Here is a 15,834-nt window from a genome sequence, read left to right on the forward strand (position 1 = left end):
CAATGTCCCTTCTGTCTCTAATTCTATGATTTTATTTTCTTTCCAGAAACAAAAGCTCTTTCTCCCACACCAAGATTTTTCATTTTAGATTCTCATTATTTCAGTGATGGCCAGGAATAACTATGTTCACTTTGTGACAGAAAATATATACAACACACTCATTTTCCCCTAATGATTTATTAAAATCTTAACATGAGCAATAAAGGAAACACTCACACACACACACACACACACACACACACATATCAAATCCCTAACGGTTCAGCAAAGCCTAAGATATCCAAAAATTTTCCTAGACCATTCCAAGTGAAGGTTATATTTCTGGCAAGACAGTCCAAACACCTGGTCTACTGAGTGGAAGAAGAACTCCGATGCTGGAAACTCGGTTTCAAATTTGGTCTCAGGAATCCTTGAGAGAATGAATCCCATTGGAACATCTTTGGGAACTTCCTGTTACTATTACTCCAAGCCCACCATAATTTAAAGTCATTCAACAAGGCACTAACTTCATTATTCAGTATTCACTAGGGGCTGCCCACTGTTTGTATGAAGCTTGAGGACACAAATGTTCCTAATAAGATTTTTCAATGTAGCAAATGTAGACAGATGGATCTAGTTAGAGGAAAGATACTTCTTTTGTTTCAGCCCTGAATTCAAAAAACTGTAGCACAAATGTTACCTACTGTGTACCTACAAAAACTAATGTTATATATAACATATGACAATACAACACGATAAAATGCAATGTGATAATATACAACACACACCATGACATAACATAAAAAAAAGAATGCTAATGTGAAGGAGGGAAGAAGAAGAAATGGAGAAATGAAGACCCTTCCAGGACTTATCTTGTCAGAAAATCAATATGACAAAAAGAATCTGTATTTGTAGATGTTTCAAATTGCTTTATGTATATGTACACACACATATTTGTTTTTGTGTGTGAATGAAGACCATGACATCAGAGAAATGGTGACATGACTTGCACTTGACTTTGTTCTGACTGCAGGAGGGCTGTGCAAGGTCCCCAACCTCACTTTCTTCTCCTGAGCCATCTGGGTCCAGTGACCAGATATTTATCAGGATAATTGGAGATGACCCGGGATGCAATGGGAGACCTTGGCCTTTCTAGATTGGCCTTTTAAGGTACTCACTTAGATGGAGGTAATGCCCATTGAGTGAATAAGCCTTTTTAAGAAGTAGTCAGGGAATTGCCCTTTTGATGAACAAAATGAACCAAAAAAAATAACTAAATCAACAGACACTGTTACTAGTGATCATCACTCTAAGCCAGCTATTAAGTGGAAGTTGTATGTGAGAGAGGAAGAAGGAGGAGGAGGAGGAGGAGAAGACAAAGGCTAGAAATTGAGTTTAGGTATGGTTAATTTGGGGAAATTTAAGGAGAGAGTAAGGAAGAGAAGTATCATGACTGAAAGGGAGACTCAAACTGAAGAACATAAGAAAACATAAGAAAATGGAGATGTACTCAAGCACAAAGACCTAATGAGAAAAAAGAACTATGAAAGAGTAAAAGTGAATGAGAATAACTGAGTAGTTCAGACACCAAAGATGGTGGATACTAAGAGCTGAGAAATTGAAGATGCAGAAAGCCTAGAGCTGAAGGAGTTGAATGAAAGATTCAATATGAAGGATAAGAATTCAAGACAGGATCAAACAGAAAGATGCAATGAGCTGATATGTCTTTCAGTTTAACCCCTTCTTTTTGAAAGTCTTTTACACACATTATTTCATTTGTGCCTCACAGAAGCACTGCGGGACATGAAGAGACAAGATACTATGTGATAAAAGTTAGAAATTCTAAAAAGATCTTGTAATCTCTAATGTTTTGCTGAATCTAGTAATACAAAATGGAATCTAAATAAATGATGTCATATTTAGCTTCTAAAAAAGGACTTCATAAGAATATGATGCATGTGAAGTGACCATATAGCAGTTTATTTGAAAAAGAAAATGGAATTTTAGGGGAATTTCTGGTTGAGTATAAGTTAATAGTGAGCGATACCATAACCAAAAACTAAATGAAACTATATTAACTAGATGTGATCTAGGGCTTGATTAAGGAAAGCATAGGTACAAGAGATGAAGAGATGACAGTCCCTCTGTGCTCTGCCCTGGTCAAACCACAGACAGAGTACTGATTTTGGTTTGGCAGCTCATTTTAGGAAGATCATTGACAAAATTGGGAACACCAAAAGGAAAGTAATCAGAATATTCCTCAAATGTGTTCTATGCGGTGAGGAGTTGAAGGTCCTATAAATATTTAACCTGGAAAAGAAAACTACAGGATCATATGATTGTTGTCTCTTAGAATTCAAAGGACTCTAACTTGAAAGAGGAATGATATTTACTCCACCCTCAGAGAGAAGAAATGGGAAAATTTGGCAGTTGAAAGAAACAAATTTACATTTAAGTTTGGGGATGTGCAGGGGTTTGTTGTATAGGAGACAAGAAAAACAAACGCATGAAAACTTTCTAACAATGAGAACTAAGTAAAAATGAAAAATGCCTTGGGAGTTCTCCATCTTGGTGGGTTCTCCATCAATGAAGTTCTTCAAGAAAAGGTTGAATGGTCCGTTTTGTGGATATGTTTATTTTTATTTTTTCCCAAAATTATTAATTTATTTGTTTTCAGTTTTCAACGTTCACTTCCATAAGTTTTAAATTTTCTCCCCATCCCTCCTCCTTCCCTCCCCAAAAAGACGTGCAGTTTTATGTATGCTGTACACATACATTCCTATTAAACACATTTTGACATTAGTCTTGTTTCATAGAAGAATTACAGTGAATAGGATAAACCATGAGGAAAAACATAACATAACAAAAGAGAAAATAGTCTGCTTCATTCTATATTCTGACTTCATACCTCTTTCTCTTGATGTGGATAGGATTTTGCATCATGAGTTCTTTGGAGATGTTTTAGGTCCTTGCATTGCTGTGAAGGGCTAAGTCCATCAAAATTAGTCCTCACACACTGTGACTTACTTTGTATAAGGTTCTCCTTGTTCTGCATGCTTCACTCAACGTAAGTTCATATAAGTATTTCTAGGTTTTTCTGTAGTTGGCCTGTTCTTCATTTCTTTTAGCGTGATAATATTCCTTTACATTCATATACCACAATTTATTCAGCCATTCCCCAATTGATTCCCCAAATCAGCCCCCTGATTTCCAGTTCTTGGCCACAACAGAAGGTGCTGCTATAAATATTTTTTGTATCTGTGGATTCATTTCCCATCTTTATGATCTCTTTGGAATCATAAATCCCTAGGAACATTATTACTTGGTCAAAGGGTATGCACATTTTTGTAGCCCTTCTGACATAGTTCCAAATTGCTCTCCAGAATGGTTGGATCAGCTCACAGCTTCATCAACAATGAATTAGTGTTCCAACTCCCCACATCTTCTGCAACATTTATCATTTTCCTGTTTTGTCATGTTAACCAATTAGATAGGTGTGATGTGGTACCTCAGAGTTGTTTTGATTTGTATCTCTCTAAACAACAGTGATTCAGAGCATTTTTTTCATATGACTATAGTTAATTTTAATTTCTTCCTCTGAAAACTGCCTGTTCATATCCTTTGACTATTTATCAATGGGAGAATGACTTGTATTCTTGCAAATTTGACTCAGTTCTCTATATATTTTAGAAATGAGGCCTTTATCATAGACGCTAGTTGTAAAACTTCTTTCCCATTTTTCAGCTTCCCTCCTAATCTTGGTTGCATTGGTTTTGTTTGTGCAGAAACTTTTCAATTTAATGTGACTAAAATTACCATTTTGCACTTCATAATATTCTCTATCCCTTGTTTGGTCACAAACCTCTCCATTGTCCATAAATCTGATAAATAAACTATGCATTGCTACCCTAATTTGTTTACAGTGTCAACATTTATACCTAGCTCACATACCCATTTGGACTTTATTCTTGTGTACAGTCTATGCCCAGTTTCCACTACACTATTTTCTGGTTTTCCTAGCAGTTTTTGTCAAACTGTGTTTTTATCCCAGAAACTGGGGTCCCTGGGTTTATCAAATAGTAGACTGCTATAGTCATTGACTACTGTCTCTTGTGGACCTAATCTATTCCACTGGAAAACACCTCTGTTTCTTAGCCAGTTCCAAGTGGTTTTGATAATATCTGTTTTATAACACAATTTAAGATCTATTATGGCTTGGTTGGGGGTATATTGTAGAGAACATTATTTTCACCTATGAGACTAACTAAATGGTCACTGATGTTCCCTCCAACTAGAAAATTCTCTAATTCTAATTCCTGTAAGAGTCCTCCTCCCTCCTCATCCACACTGCATCCCAACTTGATGTGGATGGAGGGGTGTGCTAGGTTAAATGACAGCATTTACTTTATCAAAATAGTTGGGATAAAAGGCTAGTCTTATTTCTATTCTAAATGATTCTGACAAGTCAAATTGGAATTCTTCTGGTTGATATTAATGATCAAGAATGTAATTTTTTAGTGTGAATATTGCTTCAACTGGTTCACAGGTCAAGGTTCCAAGACTTGAGTGCCTTTAGACTCTAAAGTTCAGAGATTTGGGCCCAGGATGGGAGTTTAATGAATGAATGATTAGCCTTACTGGAGTGTAGGCTTTCTTACATTAGCTAGACTGGCCTTCACAACATTAATTATCATTGATTCATCTCAGGACATATTTTAAGGAAGAAAAGCTTTATACAAGTAAACTCACAGGAGCCCTTCACATTAGAAAAAAAAAAAATAGATTTTTTTTTCCTAAATGTTGATGATGAATCAATTGAAAGAAACAATACACACATTTCTTCACTTATTAAAAGCAGGAAAATGGACATACTTAAGCATTTATGTGTACATATGTATATATATACATATATATGCACACATACTATAATACATATAATATGCTATATACTATAGCATATATATTATATAATAATATAGAAATGTTTTGTGCGGGTTCACATGTATAATCTATGTCATATTGTTTACCTTCTCAAGGAGTAGGGGAGGGGTGGAAGGGAAGGAGAGAATTTGCAATTCAAAATTTAAAAGACAGCTAAGAATTTTAAATGTAATTGGGAAATATTTAACAAAATAATTTTTTTTAAGTTGCAGGTTGAATTCGTTATATACTAAAAAGAAATATATAATAGAGATTTGCAGCTATAAGGACACATCCTTTTTCCAGTTTAACTTTGTATATGGAATCACAAATTTTAATATTTATTAGGTTCAGAATTTTGAGAAATAAGATAAATCAATAAAAAAAAAACTTTTAAGAAGTGATTTTTACCAATGGTATATTTTCCCTCCCTCTACCTGAGTCAATCAAAGCTCTTAAGAACCTTTACTGAGAGTTTGATTAGCTGCTGATTCCCCCCCCCCAAAAAAATCATCATCTGGTACCCAGTGTCATAGGAGAATAGGTCTCAGAGATGGAAAAAAAAATGGCTAGAGATTTAGAATGTGGGCGTCATTTTTCTAGATGAGGAAATGGAGGTCCTAAGAGATTAAATTATTTCTTCTAATATCATACATACATAAAAAAAAAAACAGAAAACAGCAACTGAAACTGGATTTTTTCATTACAGCATGTCTACCTTTCCTTTGCTGATAATAGGTCTCTATATAATCGGAATATAGTTATGTTCATCCCCCTAAGCCATTGGGACAATACCTAAAACCATATGTTGGATGCTATGAGGGGGCATAGGATGAAGCAAAGAAGAGTTTTAGTTTTGAAATCCAAGTAAGCTCATAAAGGACTGCTAGGTGGCAAAGTGGTTAGAGTACCTCATCTTTGGGAGGTAAAATCAGGCCTCAGACACTTAGTAGCTGTGTGACCCTGGGAAAGTCACTTAACCCTGTTTTCATGAGTTCCTCACCTGTCAAATGAGCTGTGGAAGGAAATGGCAAAAACTTCTGTGTCTTCACTACGAAAGCCCCAAATGGGGTCACAAAGAGTTGGACGTGACTGAAGCCACTCAATAATAGCATCAACTGTTAAGCTAACTTCCTTAAAATTTTTGCAGGTAGCTGGAACAGTGGGTAGAGCTGGTCTGGAATCAGGCAGACCTGAGTTCAAATTCAGCCTCAGTGCTAGATGTGTGATCCCCAGCAAGTCACTTAATCTTGATTGCCTCAGTTTCCTATAAAGTGAGCTGGAGAGGTAAATGGCAAACCCCTCACCATCTTTTCAAAATTTCCCAAATAGGATCATGTATCATCAGACATGAGTAAAACAACTGAATATCCACAACAAAAACATAATAAAGTGATTTGGAAATTAATGTCTATTTCACAGCAACAGTGAAAGAAAAAAATCCTGGAAACAAAAGTGAAAAATCTTCACTTGAAAATTGACTACTTGTAAACAAAAGTCTAACATTGACAATGGAAGGTCTTGTCTGTGTTAACTGAAAAAAAAATCATCTTGAATTGAACAAGAGACCTTTGAATAATACTTTAGATTGAATTTTAGTTTTAAAGCTACTGAATTCCTCAGGCCATTGCGGCCATCTGTAATAGATTTCATTCAGGCAAAGAAAGATCAAAAAAGAAACTGACATTTAGCAGTTTAACATCTGACCTTTTCTAGTCACTGTTCAAAATAGTCAGAGCCCTGCATAAGTAGATCTTGAGTATGAGAGAAGCTAGAGAGGAAATGGTCATGATTCTGAGGATTAAAATGCATACCACTTGTAGTTGTTCAATTTCTCATTCAGTTCCTAATGGTAAGTCACCATTCCCACCTGAGATCAATTTTATTTTTGAGTTGACTAGGTATACTAAGTCAGAGTTGAAAAATCACCTCAATGAATCTCAATAGCTTGTAGTTTCTTCTGGCTCAAGACTTCTAGCCTCAGACAGACATATTTTTTTTTTAAGTTTGGTTCTGTGACTATGTCCTTTAGACCTTGAAGGCTGTGCATTATTTTCCCCAACGAACACTAACCCCTACTATCTACATCTTTTAAAATTTAGTTGCCTTGGGTTTCAGCTTTATAAGTTCAACTGCCATGAAGACATCAGAAATAGGAGTCTATAAATTTCCTCTGGAGAGAGAGAGGCTTGAGTATTTAAAATAGTTAATAAAACTAACCAAAAACCTATGTTACACCACTGGTGATTTCTATAAAAATTCTGGGCATGCACCCAGGGTTCAAAACCCCCTTTTACAAAGCACCTTGTCATGTCATAGCTAGATTACAGATCAAGTCTTAACCCCTGAGTCTGCCGTGATATATATCTACTGAACTTAGACACCCAAGATTTTCCAGGATAGTACAGAGTTAATAAAACAAAGTGCACTTTTAGTGAGACTTTACCCAAAAATTGCATCTATTTTTCAGCCCATATATTGTATTTTTTGGCTAAGAAAAATTTACTGGTCATCACATGTGTAGTGTATCTTTACAGTAATAATGGATGTGATGGGGATAGTAAAATTTCTCATTCCACCCCTCCCCAGTGCATAGTAATACCCCAAGCATCTATGCCCACCCCAGATGTTTCCACAAGCATTGCTAGTTAATTTGAATAACCCCTCCTGACTTCCTAAGGGAATTTCAGGGAACTGGGAGGTAACTGGGAAGAGAGTGTTCTGTGGAATATCTAGATTGTTGAGGTGGGAAGTTCTGATGAGGGCAGATGGCAAAAGACCCAGATGTGGAAGATGAGAGAATATCAGCTGTGATACACCATAATAAACCAACCCAAGAACTAGGGAGAGATGAACTTGTAAGTGGAGAATTCCTCTACACTTCTGGGCAAAAGCTTATGTGTAATGCCTAAAATCTGCAGTAGGAAAGAATTCTCTTCAACAGCAAATGTTTATTGGATGTGTATTATGCACAAGGCACTCTGTGCCCAATCTGGAATTTGTGGAAGACCTTAAATACATATTTAAGATGTTTGCATTTTTTCTTTGTGGTCAGCTCTCTCTTTAACAGCTACAGGCTTATTTTCTTCATTGCTATCCTGCTTTGTTTGGGTAGAAATTCTGTGTCAATTTCCTGCTATTTTTTGCTTCTCTTACAACAGGCTGTCCTTTATTACTGCATATTTGTATTCTTCTGTTTCGTTAGAGAATCTTACCGCCACAGATTCAGTTTGTCTGTTTTGTCAGTTTAAAAGAAAATCCTCATCTCTAAAATAAAAGGAATGAAATCAGATCATCTCTGTGCTTTGACATCTAGATGGACCCATTATCTCAGCAAAGAGAGTATTCCCTCCCATGTTGCAGAAAACAATCGAGCCACAACTTCTCACCACATACTTGACACAGTGTATATCATATAGGAGATACTTAATATTATTGATTGGTTTTGTCCATGTCCTCCCACCATTTCCCCCACAGGGGTCTACACAGTATTCTGTGTACCTTCCTTTAAATCTCTTGATATTACCAGTGAAATATATGGACTACTTACTAATTATGCTTTCTTCTTGTTTCATTCTCTATGCCCACATCCTCCCTAATATTTTCTTGTAATACATTGATCTGAGATATGGATTCAAAGGACACTGTATTCATTCTGGCTCTTTCCGTTACAGATTGTGTAACTCTGAGGAGGTTGCAAAACTCCCTGGACATTAGAGTCCTGGTGTGCACAGTGATTAAGTTGAATTAAATAAAATGTAAGATCACCCAGCTTCAATTCTGGGATGTTATCATCCTTCAGGATGCCACCTCTTAATGTCACTTCTAGAATCTAGGAGATCACTAAGGTCCTTTGATATTTCTAAAGCTTAATAAAATTATATTGATGTCTAAATGTACCCAGAACTGGCTGAATGGCACATTTAAAACAGATTCATGACAAGACCAAACACACACACACATACACACACACACACACACACACACACACACACACACACACACACACACACTGAACTACTAACTTCTAGCAAATATATTTGATGATGTTCCTGTTTCTCTAAGAGTTTCCCGACAAACATTTTTAAAAACAGATATTGAATTCCTAGGCCTTTGCCCATTGGTAGCTCATCTGATTCAATTCAAACAAAGCTTCCATTTAGCCCTTTTTTCTTTGGTATAAGACTCCAAAGTTATTGATTGTGTTTGTCTCAGGAAGTCAGTTCAAATTAGGGCTAATTTCCTGAAATAGACTGGTATTCCTGCTGGCCATAAAGACACATTCTCTACATACTTCTGTAGAAAGATAAATGAGGATTGAAGGGGAAAAAACCCCTTTGTTTCTTAAAATAGTTTGCAGTATCTAAGGAATTGTAGCATATCAGTCTAATGAATGGTTCTAACAGCTACTGCACAGTGATTAACCAGTTAGAAAATACTCCTTTTGTACTTAAGCTTAAGGGATGTTTAGGACCACTGTTGGAAAACATGGGCTCCATCTAGTGGTACCTCCCCCTGGAACTCGAAGTGGAAACTGACAAAGGAAGGCGTGATGGGATTCACATCTACTTTTCAATTTCAGAGGCATAACTTCTATTTACATGCTTAAATAACTCTCCTCACGGCACCTGATTTGCAAAGAATTTTACATTAATCATTTCATTGATTTTTTTACAGGAATGCATTGAAATAGAGGCTAATATTATTTCCATTCCACAGATGCGGAAACTGAGGTTCTAACAAGCTAAGTAAGTTGTCCAGGGTTGCACAGTAACTATGCATGGTAAGATTGAGGTCCAGATATTCCAGATTTGAAATATATGTTAAACTTAATGTTGATAAGAAGTATGTAGAGAATGTTTTTATACATGCATATGTATATATTATCTATGCATGTGTGTGTATGCATATATATATATTATATATATGCATACACACACACGCTTGCCTACAAACATAAAACTGCAAATATTTGTGTCTCATGGTAGCCATCTCTAGGATTGGGTAGGGGGGAAGGCTCAATACATGCTTACTGACAACTTCTCTGGGTGCTGAGTGTTCACTGTGTACAAGATACTGTGCTTAACAATTCAGATTTCTAAAGTACTTTGTGGTTTGCAGATTGAGAGGTATATACATAAGTACATGTGTGCATGTATATGTAGACATATGTGTGTTATTTGGTTGTCTTAGTCACATATATTTGGGTTTAATGGTAGTCATTTTTCAGGTGAGAGGATGAGGGAAAAAAAGGGGAAAAAAGGAAATTACATGATAACTTTATTACACCTTTCAAAGGAATAGCAAGTTGTATATAATAGATCTGCAGTTTCATGTACAATCATCTCTTTTTCCCTCTATTTTACCATGTTATGGGAATGCTTATTTTATTTCTTAAGTTCAGAATAAAATTAAAAAATAGAGTCGATATTGTGCATTAATGAGGGTATATTTTCAACCTGGGCAGCAACTTTGTCCAGCACCTATGGCACAGGGTGGTTGTGAGAGTCACCTGGGATAACACAAGATGCGTACTTTGTAAATTTTAAAGCGCCATATAAGTGTGAGCCATAATACCATTCCAAAGACAAATTATGTTGATGAACTATCCAAGTCTCTTGTATCCTTTCATTCCTAGAATCTGGCTCAGGATAGCCATTAGTGCAGCACCTAGAGATATAAGAAAAGATGCAATATAAGGAGTCAGCTGCCATCTCATTTCTTGATCTAACTTTCAGAGCAGACCCAATTCTCCTCTGACTCTCCGGCATGCTTCCCAGCTCAGTTTGCCTCTTGAAAGTAGACTGTTCCTCCTGAACTTTCTTCTTTCCTCCATTAAAATTTAATTAAATAGGTGTTTTTTTAAGCCAAATGCAGATTTCTCCATGTGTACTGTCCATTCTATCCTTGGAAACATTTCCCTATCATTTGCTTTTCTCCTCTTCATTGACATTGGCTGTTTTCCCAAAGGACTTCATTCTAATCATTTGTACCTTGTTCCAGGCTAAGGATTCAGCGCTGGACATCTAAGAATTCAGTCCCCACCTTGGCCACAAGTTCCCCAGGCTGTTTGGCTCTTCTTTCTTTTCCACATGATGTGAAGATTTAGTTTCTTTCCATGTTCTCCTGCATTTGTCATACTCTAATTCTGTCAATGCTACACTGCTTGGAACCCTCTTGGAGCACCTAGCCTAGAAACTGCCTGATGTGAGTCTAACTTCCAGCATACTTTGCATCTTACTTCAATACTTTAAGGGCTTCTGAGTAGGGGAGACTGTGCTGGGCTTGGAGTCAGGAAGGAATTTGACTTCTGCCTTGCATTTGACTACATCTATGACCCTAGGAAATCACTTAATCTCTCTGAGATTATTCTCATCTCTAAAATGGGTATGTTACTAATACAATACCTGGTATATTTTCCTCACGTCGTTGCTAAATGAAAAAATGAATACATAATAAATGCACAAATATACACTCAAGTATCTTTATGCATGTGTATGCATATATACAATGCATATGCAATGTAGGTATGTGTATATGTATAAGTATACTGTGTATGTGTGTATATATACACATTATGCATATGCCCATTATGTGTTACTGCATGTGTACGTATATGTATCAAATGTATATATGTGTGTTTATTTCAATTCCAATCTAAAGAAATGCATATGTATATATATATACCAATATATACATGCATATATATATATATGCATGCATACATGTGCATGTACATGGTCCAAGCCCAGATTCCCTTAGATGGAGGCACCAATGTGGGAGAGATGAGGACCCGCTTCAGCTAGAAAGCATCCTGCATTTCCATATTGTTGTTGGTTATCCAACGCTCTTCAAAGAGGACCATGACATCAGGGAGATGATGCCATGATATGCAAGTGAATTGGGTCTAAGTGAGGCAGGGCTGTGCAAAGTCACCAACCTCACTTTCTCCTCTGGAGCCATCTGGGTGCAGTGACCAGATATCGATCTGGACAGCTGGGATGGCCCTAGCAGACAGGGACAGTCTCCTTCCAGCATTCTCCAGGAGTGAGGTCTCATTGCTTCATAATAGAAGCATTGTACGCTGATTGGAGGGGACAGGGCCACTTTGCCCTTCCCCTTAGGCTCTGTGACACCAAGAAATGCACTCAGGTTCTGATGTTGTTTCCTTTTTCCTTTTCAGATCTGGGCACAGAGATCAGATTCCCAAGAGCCGGGAGCTGAGGCCATGGAACATTCAAAGTGTGATTCCAGGCCAGACTTTGCTGCCAGGCCAGCAAGGAAGTCTTGAAAAGCCAGAGTCTCAGGACACAGCCCCTATAACAGGTGAATCTTTGGGTGTGAAATTTGATGGGACTAATGATATGAAGAGACAGGGCTAAACTGGGAAATCGAATTCCTCTTGCGTACCCAGAGACTCTGGGGCACAGGGGAGGATTTTGCCCCCCAGGTGTTGGGGATGAGGACATTATATTTGCTTTTGCCGTAGCTTTGAAGTAAAAGCTAATCTGACTAAGCGATTGAATGGAATTGGAATTCTGGGGATCCCTAAAATTGGGGAGATATGGTCAATGGAGTCTTGAGCCAATGACATAAACTAGATACCCCCAAGCCCATCTCAGTTCCCAGGGGATCCTGAAGAAGGAGTGGAATGTAATATGCCTAGTCTTCAGCAGTAGGGAACAAAATAATCGCTGTTACATACATACATGCATACAAAGATACATATACATACACAGACACATGCATTCATCCACAAGTACATACACATACACAGATATACCTCCATATATGTGGCACAGTGGGTAAAATTCTGGGGCCTGGAGTCAGGAAGACTCATCTTCCTTCATTAAATCTGGCCTCAGACACTTACCAGCTGGGCAAATTACTTGTTCCTCTTTGCCTCAGTTTCCTTACCTGTAAAATGAGCTGGAGAAGGAAATAATCATCCCAGGATCTTTGCGAAGAAAACCCTGAATGAAGTCGCATAGAGTTGGACATGACTAAGACAACCAAACAACAACACACATATATCTACTTATACATACATGCATACATACATATACATATCACTTTGCAAACCACAAAGCACTTTAGATATCTGAATTGTTTAGCACAGTATCTTGCACGCAGTGAACACTCAATACACACTTACTCACAACTGCTCTGGGCCTCAGTATCTTCATCTTATTGGATGGCCTCTGAGGACCCTCCCAAGCCTATGATCCTATTGACCATTAGAGGGGGTCCAGAGGGGCAAGGCTCTGTGTTCTAACCTTCCCTTTATTTCATGAGTTTCTTCATTCGAATAGTAGGTGCTAACGTCCACAGACAGGGATAAGTGCATCCCCCACAGCAGTAGGGAAAGTATATTTCTGTAACCAAAGATCAGAATTAAATCCAGTTTAAAAATTGGAAATAAAAACGGAAATCTTTTTTGGTAGTACTTAATGATTAAAACCACTAGATGGCGCAGCAGTCCTCTTGTTCTGGTCAGTAGCCAGTGAAATGCCAGAAGGTTGGGCAAGGGATTGGTACAGTTTAGTTGAGACTCAGGAGTTCGGTTTATTTTTTCATTTTTACTTAATGTATACACGAGGGAACTCTCTTTGAACCTGTGGAGCAGTCTTACACATGACATCTTGTCATGAGCACCAACGCTTGTAAGCTCTAATGTTTGAACGAGAGTGGAATACGTTTAACACATACAAGCAGTCATTTAAAAGTAAATTAAAATACTAAATAAAAAGGAATTGGCTAATAATGCAAATAAAAATTTTAAACAGATGTGACTGTGATTTTTTATAATTGTAAAGATAGCCATGTGACATATTTCAAAGAAGATGAATAGAAAACTGAAATCTCAGAGGGACTGGCTTTTTTTGACAATACATAAGCACATTGTGATCTTTCAAAAATGATTTATTGTTCTGACTAAAATGAATTTTGTGGTCTTCAGGAAGGGATGGAATGCATGTGGGACGATAATATGTTCTGGTTCACATTTCTTTGGACTACTCTGCATATATCGTTTATTTGCTGGGTTATTACTCTGCTGTCTCCCACATTAGAATAGGCTCCTTGAGGGGGCAGGGACAGCTTTTCCTCCCCTCTTTGATTTCTCAGAGTTTAGCACAATATTTGCTATACAAAAAGAGCTTAATAGATGCCTGTTTTCCAACTGCTTGGATGATCAGAAACATGTAAAGACTCCTCAAATTAAAATACAAAAGAGGATTTTCACAGATTAAGAACAAAATTCATAAGCCCAGAACAGGTTGGAATGTTCATTTGTATATTTCTCTAACCCCTGAGATGGTCAAGATAATTGTAGTAAAGAATGGGGTCATGTGGGGTGTTCAGGAGGATGAGTACCTCTGGTTAGAGCCTTTTTCAGGGCTGCTCATCTACCTTTGTTATCTACCTGGCACCCAGCTTTCACCTGATGCTCCAAGAGTCTGTAACAAGCATAGTGGCCACACTCCAGTAAGCCATCCTAGCAGATGGATTAACCGGGTTGAGGGTAACCAACAGACCTCAAAACCACTGGTGAGTTAGGGGCTGTCTACCTTAAGCATGTGAAGACATTCTCCCACTGGAATGAGTGAATTAGAACAATCTGTTCCAAAGGCCATGAAGGCAGCTGGAGCAAGCATTGTAGAGCACTTTGAGTTTGATCAGACCTTGAAGATGCCAGGGTTATCCACTGCATCCCAGGCTATCACCAGTCATCCTGACTTTTGCTTTGTCAATGGCCTTTGATGACTCTGAAGAGAGAGTGAAGTTGACAACTTTGTGCAACTGTGACTCACTTAAATCCAGTTCATGCATGAGTCAAGACATTAGCCCCATGATGCCATTGGTCTTCTTCAAAAAACAAAGGACAGCAACAGGAAAGCCATTCAAACTGCTGTGACAGGGCAGTGTTGTGGAAAGAATGATGGATGTAGAATCTGTGGACCTCAGTTCACATCCTGGCTTGGTCGAGTGTTAGCCATGTGACTTGATGTAACTCACTTGACCTCTGCAGGTTTTAGTTTTCTGTGAAATGAGGTGGTGGGATTGAATCACCTCTAAAGTTTCTTCTGTCCCTTTGCCTATGATTCTATAAAATATCATTGGAAGCAATGTCAGTGATTAGTTAAATACCTTTTGCAGATTTGAAAGAGGAAACAAACTTCAATTAAATAATCAAATAGCCTAAAATATTCACTGTCTACGAGAGGCTCTGCTTATCCTAGCTTTCAATGAAGACATGGAGATAACAATAAATTAGTATGAGAAGAAGATTATTCTATAATGGTTTCATATATTGAGGCAGCGAGAGTTAGGAAAATCTGAGGTCAAATCCCACCTTGGATACTTTCTAGTTGGGGGACCTTGGACAATTCATTTAATCTCTCTGCCTCAGTTCCCTCAACTGTAAAATGTGGATAAGAATAGCACTTAACCAACCAGAGTTGTTATGAGGAAAGAATTAACAATATTTTTAAAATCCTATATGAATGTTAGCTTTTATTTTTGTAGAAATAAGTCAAACTGCCCATTCTCTCTCATAAATTAAAAAAAGCGAAGAAGATGACATCAAAATGCAACTCACAACCTTTGATTTTATAACGACAAAGACAAGTGCTTCAGAGAGTGCTTTGGTGAGCAGTCTTCATGCTTTTTAGAAGATTCTGACTCTGAAAGAGGCAGCTACGTGTTGTGGTGGATATAACAGCAGACCTGAAGTCAGTAAGACTATCTTCCTGCATTCAAATTGGACCTCAGACAGTTACTAGCCATGCGACACTGGACAGATCACTTAACCCTCTTTGGTGCAGTTCCTCATCAAAAGCAGCAGGAGAAGGAAACCTCTTCAGGTCTCTGCCAAGAAAGCCCCATATGGGGTCACAAAGAGTCAGACACAACTCTAAAATGCTGAGATTGCCA

This window comes from Notamacropus eugenii, chromosome 7, assembly GCF_028372415.1.
Source record: "Notamacropus eugenii isolate mMacEug1 chromosome 7, mMacEug1.pri_v2, whole genome shotgun sequence".
In the NCBI taxonomy this organism is placed as follows: domain Eukaryota; kingdom Metazoa; phylum Chordata; class Mammalia; order Diprotodontia; family Macropodidae; genus Notamacropus; species Notamacropus eugenii.